Raw genomic sequence first — 14,663 nt, 5'->3', positions numbered from 1 at the left:
TTTAAAGAATGTTTACTATTAAAGTGATTTTATTATCATGAGGTACAACTTGTTAAAATGAAATAAATGTCTTGGTTTGTATCAAAACATACTCAGGATTTTAAATGAAATACTAAAAGCTACCAGTACTTGACGAAGAAAAATAGTCCATAAACATAACGCCAACAACAAAGCTCTGAGGACAGTTTAAAAAACAAACAGAAAGGGCTATCCTACAGATTCCAAGAGGGTTCCTATAGCTAAGTATGGGTCTAAAACCTGTCACAAAGTCCTCGATGCTCTCAAATACGAATCCCCAGCTGAGGAAAGAACTAGACCCTCCATCACACAGGCCAATAATACGAAGAGAACATCAAATCCCAAGACCTTGGACAGGGATATTCTTTTTTAAAAAATGCAGGAAAATGCAGACCTACATTTAAGTAAAGTGGATGGTTAATAAAAACCATGTACCTAAGAGAATGTAAAACTAAGTACAGCATGACTATTTAGGTCAGCTATTTTTCTATCTACTTCAGAATTAAAACCAGTAACGTGAATACAGTTATTTCATACTAAAGCAGGCCAGCCTCTTCATTGTCAACCAGATTTAAAACTGACACACAATGTTTATATATACCATTATACAAAATATGATTTTCTCCACCAGCTATGGACTGAATGTTTGTGTCCCCCCAAAATTCGCATGTCGAAGACCAATCCCCAGTGCAACAGTATTTGAGGTGGGACCTTTCGAAGGTAATTAGGTCATGAGGATGGAGCCCTCTTGAATGGAATTAGTGTCCTTATAAGAAGAGACACGAGAGAGATTATCTCCCCCCGCCGTGTGAGGATACTGAGAGAAGATGAGAGGATGGCCATCTGCAAATCAAGAAGAGTGTCCTCACCAGACACCAGATCTGCCACACCCTGTCTTGGACTTCTCAACCTCCAGAACTGTGTGAAATAAATTTTTGTTGTTGAAACCACTCAATCTATGGATTTTTATTAGAGAAACCCAAACTAAGACACCACCATACCAATATGTTTCACTAAAACAGGTTAAATTTGAGAAAACAGTTAAGTACCTCTATTTCAAATGAACTGCCACAGACCATACATATAAAGCAACCAATAATGGCATAGCATATTTAGGTTACATACAGAGAAGTAGAGGCCAATAGCAAATATAGCTAAATATCAAGAATTTAGTCATATTTTTTCTTGTGAACATAATAGATAAAATTCTCTTTACTATGAGTGAAGAAGATTCTATAGAAACACATAAGCATAACCCACTCTAATGTGCAGGCCTTCAGTACTATATTGCTTAGCACCTCTCTACCTCACAATTTCCAAGTATATGGCTAGATACTACCTTTATTTATACTTTCATTCAGTAAATGTTTGCTAGCTCCCTCCTATGGGCCAGATACCATTCAAGAGGCTAAGAAATATGGGAGTACAGTGAACATGTTTCTCTCCCTGTGCAATTCACGTAGTAAGGAGAGGGGGAAAATTATACATGTACAAAAAATTTTAAAACATAATAAGACTGTGATAAATTCTATGAAAGAAAGGAGGAAAGAACTATTATGGTAAATAATGACTTTAAATAGTATGGTCAATAAAGACTTCTTTTGGAAGATAAAGAATGAGAAGGAGGCAGCTTGTAGAGATTTATGGGAGGAATTTCCAAGTAGAGACAACAAGTGCAAAGGCTTTAAGGCAAATACTAATCTGATTTTTTTTTTTTGAGGAATTGAAAAGAGGCCAGAATGGCAGAAGAAAAACTCTGCTTCTGATTTGTGCTTTCAGCAATGCTACTTGCCCTCATAGAATAAACAACTAGGAAACTGGACAAAATATATGGAAAATAAAACCCTGTTTTTACATGTTGAGAAACAGGCAGTGCAAATTTGTGACTCCTAAGAGAAGGGAACCAAATGAGGTGACTCCTACCATTGCCTAAGCTTTCGGCTTGACGTTTACAGATCATTTTTGGAGGAAGGAAGAACATGAGCTGAGCACAGGGAGGTTGAAGTAGCTGGACTTGGCACAAAAGAGTTCCAGAGAGGAGGGAGCTATATGTAAAACTAGCTCCAGAAATCTGAATAAGGGTCTCCTCGTTTGAATACAAACTGCAATATGTGCAAGGTAAAACTCCATAATGCCAAAAAATAACACTCAGGAAGCTAAATAACTTCCAGAGCTCACGCAGAGCAGAGAGATATTCAAATTCCTGCAAGCCACGTGGAGAGAGCTTGTTGAATACCTGGGCACTCAGTAGAACTGTTCAACAGAGAAGAATCATGCTTTAGAAATCCGGCTAATAAAAGGTCATGCCTTAGCAATAGTCCTAGAACAAAGGCCATTCTAGATCCACAAAGGGATTAAGTTGCACTTCAAATAAATTAACTACCTGCCAAACAAGAAAACTGTTAAGAAAAAATAGCTAAATCCAGACACTCAAGACATATGAAGAAGCAGCAAACTTTAACCTCTAGCCAGAAGCAAAATCAGCCACTTGAAGCAGGTCCATAGTTAAAGAGATGATAGACTTAGTAATCACAAACTTTACAACAGCTATTATAAATATGCTTAAGATCTTAAACAAATATATGAGCATAGTGAGGAGAGGACTAAAAGCTATTAAAGAACTTCAAGAACTGAAAAACACAATATCTGAAATAAAAATTCAGTAGATGGGTAGATTAAACACTGCAGAAAAAAGATCAGTGAATTTGAAAACATAGCATTAGAAACTGTCAAATCAGAAGCATAGAGCAATAAAATGTTAAGAATAATTCCCAGAGAATAAAAATAATAGTCTCAATGATCTGTATGACAATATCAAGTGGTCTAAAATACATTTAATTGGAGACATACAAAGGGGAGTCAAAAAATATCTCAAGATATTTGCTAAAAATTTTCCAAATTTGACAAAAACACAGATACTATAAGCTAATCCAACTCCAATTCAAATAACACAAGAAACCTACAAGAAGAAGCAATATAAGTAAATTGTTGAAATCCAGTGATAAAGACAAAACTTTGAAAGCAAGCAGAGAAAGAGGAAACATTGCATAAAGAACAAAGATAAGAAGATAAGAATGGCTGCCAATTTTTAACAAGAAACATTGCAAGCAAGAAGATTAGGGAGTGATATCTTTAACGTCCTGAAAGAAAACATGTCAAGCTAGAATTCTATATCCAGCCAAAATATCTTGCAAAAATAAAGACATTTTAAACAAACAAAAGCTGAGAGAATTTGAAACTAGCAGACCTGCACTACAATAAATGACAAAGGTAATTATTTAAGTTGGAGGAAAATAATACCAGATGGAAATGGGATCTACACAAATGAATAAAAGCTGCAAGAAAGGGTAATATGTCAGTATATAAAAAGCCAGTTTTTCTCATTTCTTAAATTAATTTACAAGATAGTTGACTATTTAAAGCAATAATGTATTGTCAGGTATATAATGTGTAGAAGTAAAATATCTGTAAAAGATGCACAAGCTCAAGATAGGGAAAGTGGAAGTATATTGTTAAAAGGTCTCATATATGAAGTAGTATGATATTAGATGAATGTAGACTATGAGAAGTTAGAGACACATTGAAAACCATGGAAAACCACTAAAAGAATAAAAGACACAGCTAATAGACCAACACAAGAGAAAAAGTGGAATACTAAAAATTACTCAATGAAATGAAAAAAGAACAAAGAACTGATGAAATAAATAGAAATGAAATAGTAAGATAGCAGACTTAAACTTAATCATATCAAGAATTACCTTATTAAATAGTCTGAACATACAACTAAAAGGTAGATTGCCAGACTGTATAAAAAAGCAAGACTTAACTATACGCTAACTGCAAGAAACCCACTTTAGAGAGACAGAGATGGGCTAAAAGTAAAACTCCTAGAAAGAAACATAGGCAGTATGCTCTTTGACATCAGTCTTAGTAATATCTTTTTGAATACCATGTCTACTCAGGAAAGGGAAACAAAAGGAAAAATAAACGAATGGGACATCAGACTAAAAAGCTTCTGCACAGCAAAGGAACCATCACCAAAATGAAAAGACAACCCACCAATTGGGTTAATTTCCAAAATATATAAAGAACTCATACAACTCAACAGCAACAAAAATGAATAATTCACTCAAAAAATGGGCAGAAGATATGAACAGGAATTTTTCCAAAGAAGATATACAGATGGCCAACAAGCACATGAAAAGATGTTCAATATTACTAATTATTAGGGAAATGCAAATTAAAACTACAGTGAGATATCACCTCACACCTGTCAGAATGGCTATAATTAACAAGACAAGAAATAACAAGTGTTAGAAGGGTTGTGAAGAAAAGGGAAGCCTCATACACTGCTTGTGGAAGTGCAAACTGGTGCAGTCATCATGGAAAGCAGTATGGAGATTTCCCAAAAAATTAAAAACAGAAATACTATATGATCCAGCTATTCCACTACTGGATATTTATCCAAAAACATGAAATCAATAAGTCAAAAAGATATATGTACCCTTATGTTCATTGCAGTGTTATTCAAAATAGCCAAGACATAGAAGCAACCCAAGTGCCTGTCAGTGGATGAGTGGATAAAGAAGATCTGGTATAAATATATAAATATACAATGGAATACTACTCAGCCATAAAAAAAGACAAAATCATGCCATTTGTGACATCATGGGTGGACCTTGAGGGTATTATGCTAAGTGAGATAAGTCAGAATGAAAAAGATAAACACCATATGATTTCACTCATATGTGGAAGATAGACAGATAAGGAGAACAGATTGGTGGTTACTAGAGGAGAAGGCGGTGGGGGAGGGGAGCGAGGTGAAAGGGGTAAAGTGGCTTATATGTATGGTGATGGATAAAAACTAGTCTATTGGAGGTGAACACGATGCAGTCTATATAGAAACTGAAATATAATAATGTACACTTAAATGTACAATGTTATAAGCTAATATGACCTCAATAAAATTGTTTTTAAAAAACAACAAATTTAAAACCATAAAAAAAAAGTCTGTCTAGAGGCAGGCCGCTGGTCATGAACCTCAACCTCTATAGTTGCCCCAGAAGCAAAAATGCCCTTCTGGAAAATTCTGACAGTCTGGAGATTAGATAAGAGCTGACATCTTAGTTCATTTCAACCCAACGTTCTTTCTCCTTTTCTTCCAGTTCAAACATGCATATTCTCAAACTTAGAGCCTAGCATCAACCTGAAATTGAACCAGCCACTAGGAATAAATTTTATTTCAACTTAAATTCCTATTAATATGCACAAACTGAAATTAATACAATTCTTTACCTGTATTTTGTGCATGGTAAAAATATATACATTTTTAAACCTATGGATGAAAAAAGGATTTTGAATTGAGGGAGACTGAGGTTTAAATTTTGGTTCTACCACTTACGAACTAAATAATCTTAACAAAGTTGTAATAATCCTTACATGTACATTTGTTGCCAATATCAGCACCATACGTGACATAATTCGGTTACTATTTGTATTATACTTAAGCATCCTAAGAGATATAGATGCTTGTGTATTTGTTTAGCCAAAAATCAGAAACACGTAAACTTTTGAAAATGAAAATACATATACTTTAGATTAATACTGATGTTATATCTGAGTGTACAAATATAATTGGCATACACTTGGGTTTTAGACTGACTCTGTTCCCACCATGACCATCATGCTTTTTCCCCTGACATCCTGTAAGATACTGGGACTGGGCAATTGTTGCAAAGCTAATATGTAATTAAGATTAACTAATTGTAGTATGATGTTATACACTAGATTAATTTAAAATTCTGCCACTCTGGGAGCTGGACAGAACTGGACTCATCTCAGTACGTTTTTATTGGCTGGACGATCTGAGGAAAGTTTTAAAATTTCTAATCTTTTTTCTTTCATTATCTGAAGGGTTGTTAGGAGGAAAAAATAATATAATGTATTTGGAGTTTCTAAAATAAAGTGAACGGTCAACAGATGTTAGTGCCCTTTTCCCCACTACCATTTCCTCCCTCCCGGTATAATGGAATAATCGTAATTTGGATACATAAAAGGATTTTTCCCCTTAAATTCAAATCCAATAAATCCAATCAGGCATGAAGTTGCCTGAGAAATTATATAAATGTTAGTGTGAAGGGCTGAACTGAAGGTAACCATGAGAATGGGAAGAGACGAAGAAGTGCCAAATTCAGCTATAGAAAATGTTCTCTGAAACCAAACAACCTGAGATAGCATCAACCTAAATCATGTTCAAAAGATAACATGATGGACGGACAGAGTATCAATCAAAGCAAATGTCAATGTTTAGGATGCAGCAAAAAATCAGGAAAACAAAAGAAAAGAACATAGCAGCAAAATGAGAAAAAGAATGCTACAGTGGCTATTTTAAAGAACTCTATGAGAGAAAATTTTAAGACTCCACATTAAAATGAAGCTACACACTCCACACACTTCTTTACTTCATATCAGCCTTAGAAGACCAGCCCATGTTCTCTTCATCTGAGAAAACTGTGAGAAGTTACAGTGGGATCTCAGAATGAGTGAGCTGGAGAACATATGTATTAGAATTTTAATGCATTATAAGCCTAAATGAGTGCACTACACCCACTAGTGTTTACCTAAGCCCTCCTCTTCAGTGTTTGCAAAACAGCTTATTTGTTTGTGTATATCCTTTTGACTGCGGCACTGTCCACATCTCTTTCCTTGCTGAGCACATATATACTTATTTCATTCAGTGCTTTTCATTTCTGCTCCCGGGAGGTGTTCTCCACTTCAGTAACATTTTCTGCCTTCTTGTTCTAATCACCAGTGTCTCGTAGCACAATACAGCTTCCATCAGACTAAAATCAATCCCAAGAGAAGATTACAGTTACGTGGATTTGATAAATTTGCTGATCTATAGCGCTTTGCTGTGTACATCCACAGGATATGCCTTTCTATAAAATAAGCTCAAAATTTCCCTTCTCATATCTAAGCATTTACAATACCAGGCTTTTCTTCAAGTCAACCTGTGTCACTAGTTTGCAATTTACCATGGATGAGTAAATTCCCCAAGAGGCTTCTAATTTGGGTCTTTAGTGCATTGTACATAGGAAAACAAATTCTAATAAGTATGCTAGCAAGATTAGACTCTACTCTTAAGCATGATACAAACAACACTGTGACATTTCCCTAACTTGGAAATAGCCCTTAACTTTGTAGTGGACAAATGATGTCAAGAAGTACTATTTCTGCTCAACTGCAGCACTTCTGAATACAACTCTGCATATCTTTATCTTCCCTTTTGATTCTTCTTAATTTTTGCTTAATTAATCATTTCCCACTGATATCCCATCAAAGAGATTTAACACGTAAAAACTTAATAGATCTACCCCCCAATTGTTATACAAGGTTTTGACAGTTTCAACCAGAATAACAATGACACTTTTGTTTTTAACGGAAGAAATTAGAATTGTTTTCTCTGAAACATTGATGAAATCAACTCGTAAAGATGACAATCTTACTTTAGATTACTTATTACTTTGTTTAGTAACTCATGTAAAAAGGATGAAGCAAGTTATATAACTGAAAAATTGTACTTAATGAGGCGTTCTGGATGACAATAATTTCCTTACAATAAACTATTTAAATTATTTTTCACAAAGAAATATAGCATTAGCTGTTAAATAATGAAACAATTTCATTTAATCAAATGATAGTAAAAATGAATAACCTAAATAAGATTACCCTAATAGTCCCCTAAATCCTTACTAGTCAAAGTATGATGCATGCATCTACCTCACCAGGGAGTTTGTTAGAATCTCAGGGCCCACTGCAGACCTACAGAATCAGAATCCTCAAATTAAGATACTCAAGTGATTTGTACGTATATTAAAGTTTGAAAAACTTTATATGAAAAGAAAATTCACCTGACTTAGTTGAAACTGTGGTATCAAGTCAAAATATCAGAATACTAAAATGCTAAAACCACCAAGTTTCATAAAATATTCAAAGACATCAGCTAACTAATATTTTAACTTCCCAACATCAAAAGCATACAAGTTTTGTAATACCGAATGAGGTTCTGCCTTATTTATTGGGATAAGTCGCCAAGAATCTACGGTTTCTACAGTTTGTAAAACTTTTCATCCCTTAAGATCCCAACCTATCCTATTTTACATTGTGAATTTGTGCTCTTTGTTTTGTTAAGGAAAAAATAATGATAATAAATCAGATTAGAACAAGTTTATATTTTTATCACACATATCACTAGTAATTCTTTCTTTTCCTTAAAAAACTAAAATTGATATTCATCTTCATAACACAAGCAAATATCTATACTGGATTTTAGAAAACTAAAATATTGTTTTGCTTTATTGCCTACAGCATGAGATGTAAATGTTTAGAACTGTAAAATACGGTTGTCCTGGAATGTTCACGGGAGCCAGTACAAGACTTCAAGAACTCCGAAAATTTTCTCGCTCATCCTAACAGCAGCTGATGGCTTAAATTGAATCAAGAAAGTGAAAGAGTCAAGGCAAGAACAGTTAGCCAGACCTTGCTCTGTCATGAAACTTCCTCAAGTAAGTTTAATTCTAAGGGTGACTAGAACCAAGAAACTAAAAGATGATATTTCTCACCCAAAATCTTTGCCTCACCTGAGATTTCAAAGGTAGACAAGAAAAGACTGGCTGACTTAGAGCCAGTAGCATCAGATTCACTTGAGATTGTCACTTAGCTGCTTATTATAGAATCCTTTACATAGAAGGGTGACGTTACCATCACCACATCAATCCCTAGACAATGTGCAAGGCAGTCAAATCAGAATCATGCAACCTGTAAAAATATTTTTTAAGTGGCATTTTTAAATGAGCAATATGTTAAAGAACAAAATACACTGGTTTGGTGGAAACCAAATGCCAAAATGTCACTGAAAAGATCAGAACAGTACTGCCAACTGAAATGAAAAGCACTGGTTGAATCTACAGTGCTTTGTGTTCAGATATGTAGATTCACTGGCTCTGAGACAAAATCTAATTAAAATTTATTTAAAATATGTGAAACATATAAATATTTATATATACACACATAACATGCACTACAATACTTACAATACATACTCAGAAAATACTTTGGTAATTAAATATGTTTTATTTTATGGAATTAAATGTAACAAGATTCTTCAAGAGGTCAAGATTCAAATGACTATTCCACTGTAAACAGCCTCACCAAAATTGACCTTGTAGGATTTGAGGATGACTGGCTCAATGGAGCTTGTTATTAACTTATTTTTACCTTTGCCACCTAAAGTGGCTGTATCTTTCTGTTTTATAATTGTATTTAATTTCTGTTTTTCAATGTCCAAAAGTAATCAGCATGCTTCTGGGCTTAGGAAATTATATTCATATACTAATAGGATTTAATAAAAATATCCACAACCTGTTAAATACAGTACCATTATGGGAACAGAGCTATTATTTTAGAAAGAGATGTTTTCATAATTCCATATAAGCATCCCACCAAATGTGTTTCCTCTATTTTATTTGCATCCTCATTCTTCTTTGTGATTTCAGCTTTGTATAAAATAAACCCCAAATCTACATAATTATCCTAAAATCTCTTTATAATTTCCTACTGGAAATTCCCATACGTTTATCTAGGTTACATCTAACTCATTGCCCAAAACTGAACTCACTCACTCATTCTTCCATATAATACTTACTGAGCAGTTACTATGTTCTAGGAACTCTTCTAGACACTGGGGATACATCAGTGAATAAAACAGACATGATCCCCTGAGCCCATGGAGCTTCCATTACAGAAGGGAAGTAAGGCAATACATATAACAAATAATATATATATTTTGTCAGATTTGTCAATATACACTCTGTCAGATTGTGGCAGTGATGTGAAGAAAATAAAGGAATCATGGGAGGGGAATAAAGAATACCAAGGGAGTGAAATTTTAAAGAGGGTTGTCAATGAAGGACTCACTGATAAGAACATTTGAGCAAAGACCTGAGTCAGGAAGAGGAGATGGAATCTAGTACACAAGTGGAGGGGTTGGCTTTAGATTGGAGCACAAATAGTTCATTTTTAGCAATAGGCTAGAAGGCTGAGTATACTGAGCACAGGCATGGCTAGGTGGGAAGATGGGGGTGGGAGCTTGTGGATATTCTCTTCCGTTTGCTGTTATTTTCTCAATGTATTAGAGAAGTCACTGCTAAGAGTGAAAATATAGAAGGATGTCTTGGAGGTTTAAGGGTAAAGGAAAAGAAATAAAATTAGGATTAGGATCACATTTGATATTAGTAGTCACTAACTGTGCATTTTTCTGTGGCCCACTCAGTTTTGCAGACACAAACATGGGGTAGGTAGACGTTCGGATATAACCAGAGTTGAAGTTTGTCAGGCAAGTATACAAAGTGAGAGAGAGTAGCAAGGGAGTTTAGATAATATGCAAGGGAATGATTACAATGATTATTATGGGAAATTACTATGGGTAAGAAAAAAAGTGAGGACATGAGTAGATGGAGAAGCTGTGACAAAAGGGTAGATGGAGCGACAGATGAACATCCCCATTGAACCAATAAATTGTTGGAGTTGGTATGAGAGGGCGTAAGCTAGAAAAACAAGAGCTGAGACTTGAAGAGTAGAATCCTGAAACTGAGATTATGGAGAGATGCCAGATGTTGGCAATTACAAAGTATAGGACATATCCATGTCAGTGAGTGACTGAGATGGGGTGAAGGACAAAATCGTTGGAGGCAAGAAGCTTAAGGAACTGAAAAACCGGGACATTAGAAGGATCATTACAAAGATATTGAAATCACCAAAAATTAATGACAGAAGTAGTTTTGGGCATAGTGACAGTAAACCAGGAATTAAATACTTCAATGAATGAGGAGAAGACTTGAGGGTTTGCAGATGACAGTGGCAAGGAGTGGTGGATGGTTTGATGAAATGAGATTTAAAGCTGAGGAAGTTTGAGAAGGAGGGAGAATGGGCTGGAAACAGCATTGAGGAACAAGAAGAACGCTCTCGTAACCTCCATGTCTGGTGGTAAATGGTTATAGGAGAAAAATAGCCAAAATTTGAGAGAGTTGATAAAGAAACAGTGTCCTCAGGAAAATCCAGGTTCAATCAAAGCAAGAAGGTGAAGAAAAGTGGTTGCTAACAACTCACTGTGAGTTCCAGTGGAAGGGTTTCAGGAATTGGAGGTGGATGACAGATGTGGTCAGAAAAGAGAATGTACAGAGAACTAGAGAAATGAGAATCTATGAGATGAGAGATGACCTCAGAGTCTGAATTTTCCTAGAGTGACCTATTTAAACAGGATTCAAGTCCATAATGAAACTAATTTTGATCCTCTCAAAGTGATAGGCAGCAATGAGACAGAATAGGGGAGGATGGAAGTGATCAAGGAAAGAGGATTCTTGATACCACCAAACATATATCCAAGACTCTCTTCCCTCCAGGGCAGGAGCTATCTTATACAGAGAACCCAAGCTCCAGGTTCTTGCTTCCAGACCCCAAAGATAAATAGTGTCATAAAAAACTTCAGTCTTCTGAATCCATATCTCATAGAATCTGCATTTATAGATAAATGATATTTCTAAGATTATGAAGCCTTACCCCTCTCATAGAAAAATGAAGATGCCAAGAGGGGATAAGGAACTTTAGAAAGGTCACAAAATTGTCTACAGGCAGCTGGTACTAGGAATCTGATGGTCTTATCCCTGTCAAAATTTCTTTATTTTACACAATATTATGATTTTAGAAGGTTACAATTTTAACAATGAAAGTGATGAGATATTTTGAATGATGTCTTTAAATGTTTACGTAATATAAGGAATGATGAGTTTTTCTCTCAATTGACAATATCATATAATATTAATAAGTATTTACGAAATGCTGAATAAGTATTTACTATATGATAATATCATATAATATTAATATGAATAAGTATTTATGAAACGCTTACCTCTTCCAGGTAGTGTGATAATTTTTACATAAATTTTTCTTTTATTGTCACAACAACCCTTGGAGGCAGGCACTGTGATCCTTTTCTCACAGACAAGGAAACTGAGTAACAAACCCAGACTCTGTTCTTGTCTGCCTAAACCTGCTTAATTCTCCCTTTATAGACCTACCTGGATGTAAATCCTCACCAACGCAGATTTGTTGTTGGATTGTTCATTTATCTGTTTGTTTTGTACCTCTCAGCCCTTTCCTGCACCAGCTGACTCTGCACAACACTTATGGTACCTTCCCCCAATCTTCCGTCTCACTTGGTTCTTTCTCTGCTTGCACTCTTGCCTGCTTGACTGGCAGTGTCTGCTAGACTCCTGTATAGCCAGAGATCTGATTCTGGCCCTTTTGGAGAGCAAAATAGAGTCCATAGTCGCATTTTCAAATGCTTACTGGTCATAGCCTATACAAACTCCTTGTTACTTGTTCAACAGCAACTCATTGTCTTTCATCCACAATGAATTGTCATTTGGCTACTTCTATTTCTGGCACCACCATTCTCCCAGAGCTACAAAGTGAAACCTTGGGTCATATTTTGTTCCTTCCTTTCCATTGTTTTCTTTCCTCCTCCCCTCACCGCATTAAATTTGTTTCAAACTTATATACATTGTACTCCACATCCATCTCCTCCTTTCCGTTCCAAACTCTGTCACACATTCAGTTCCTCATTGCCCCCTGACTACACTTTTATAAGACAACACCAATTGATCTTTTTACCTCCTATTTTTCCACATTTCCATCAGTCCTGCTGGTTCTGGGGTCAATTAACTTTCCCAAAGTAGAAAGTATGACACCTTTTACTTCCTGAAACGTTAATAACTGCTTGCATGCAAGACTTTTCATACTATCTTCCCCGTCTTCCTTTCTAAGAGTTCACATTTCTCCTAGGCACCAGCCAAACTGAACTGTTTCCAGGACATACTCTGTGCTTTCCTTTGTGTCATCACTTCAGCAGTCTACTCCACTTGGAAAATTCACCTCTCTTAGATTTTACGCATTCAACTCAGTCCCTCTTAATTGTCACCTACTCTTGTTTCCCTAAACTGATTTGATCTCTACTCACTTTGAAGCTCCTCAAGAAGGACTATATACCACAATTATGGCATTTCTTTCATGTTTTGCATTCTAGATTTTGGTTCATGAGCTGGCTTCAATTATTTGAAAACGTGTTATATGGAAGAGAGATTAAACTTGTTCCACAAATCTCCAGGGTAGAACCATGACTAATGGGTAAAGATACAAAAGACAGCTTTTAGCTCTATATGAAAAAGAATTTTCTGACATTCACAGTTGTCCTAATATCAGGTTGCCTCTGAAGGTAGTATCTTCTTGTCATTGTAATGTTCAAGCATAGATTCAAAACTACTTTTAGGGGATATGGTAGAAAAGACAGATGAATTGGACCAGTTGGTCAATAATAGTATCTTACAAGCCAATGGCTTTTTTAAAATTTTATGTTTCTAAACTTTAGAAACCCAACTTAAACATAATCTTGTCATTTATTAATATGTTGAATCTGCTGAAAAAGTCAAGCCGGATATTTTTAATTACTACTTCTCAACTCCCCAACATCAGAATAAAAAACTTCATCCAGAAAACAAACTTATGAAGTGGGGAATGCAACCAAGAGGGGAAAGATACATCTTTATTTTTTTAAAAAAGTTAACTGCACTCTGTTATATAAATAACACCCTTGAATATAAATAATATAAATATATAAATAATAGCATATTCCTTGAATATCCATTTCAAAATTCACTTCTTAAATGCTTTATAAAATCTGTGAAAGCGTCCTTCTTCTATTATATCACTGTTTTTCATAACATGAAAACAGAGCACTGAGGACTGCAATACAAATGTAAGGTAGCTTTACCTCACTTGACTCTTTTTATATCACACACTTAGGACCTGAAATAAACATAGTGCATATGCATACTTTTGACGTGTAAAGGGATTTTCTGGTATCTCTTTTTATACAAGTTGATTTGACAACACTGACAGATGATTATGATAGTCTTAAAACTTAACAATGAATTCCTTATCAGAAATGTGAATTTCCTTTTAAAATTAAAAATTAAAAAATCATTTAAACCATCGTAGGAAACATTCGTTAGAAAGTGACTGTGTTAAGATCTTAATAGATAAACAGACAAAGGCCAGGAACAGTCAATGGACACAAGAAAAAGCCTGACATGTAAGTAAACACATAGAGAAATGTTCAGCCATGCTAATAATCAAATAAATCTACGTTAAAATAATGAGGTATCATTTCATACCTATCAAATTAACAAACAATATTTTAAAAACAATAGTACTAGTGTGGATCCAGTAAATCTAATGCACATTGTTGGTAGCATCGTATTATTAGTGCAATATTTTTGGAAGTTATTTGGTAATATTAAAATCCATTAAATTTCCTTATACTTTGACCCACAAATCCCAAATTCCAGAATGTATCCTAATGAAATAATAAAGCAAAGGCTTTCTGTATTGGCATTCATTGCTTGGGAGTAATAACTAGAATTTCCAATTATAGACAAATGTTTTCATGTAATACTTCCACTAAATTAAATATCATATAGCTATTAAAAAGTGTAATTTAAAAGATCACACAACAATATGGAAAAAGTGAT

The sequence above is a fragment of the Equus asinus genome, chromosome 12 (assembly GCF_041296235.1).
Source record: "Equus asinus isolate D_3611 breed Donkey chromosome 12, EquAss-T2T_v2, whole genome shotgun sequence".
NCBI classification, from domain to species: Eukaryota; Metazoa; Chordata; class Mammalia; order Perissodactyla; family Equidae; genus Equus; species Equus asinus.
The sequence above is the reverse complement of the archived record's forward strand: the minus strand, read 5'-3'. Positions refer to the sequence as shown.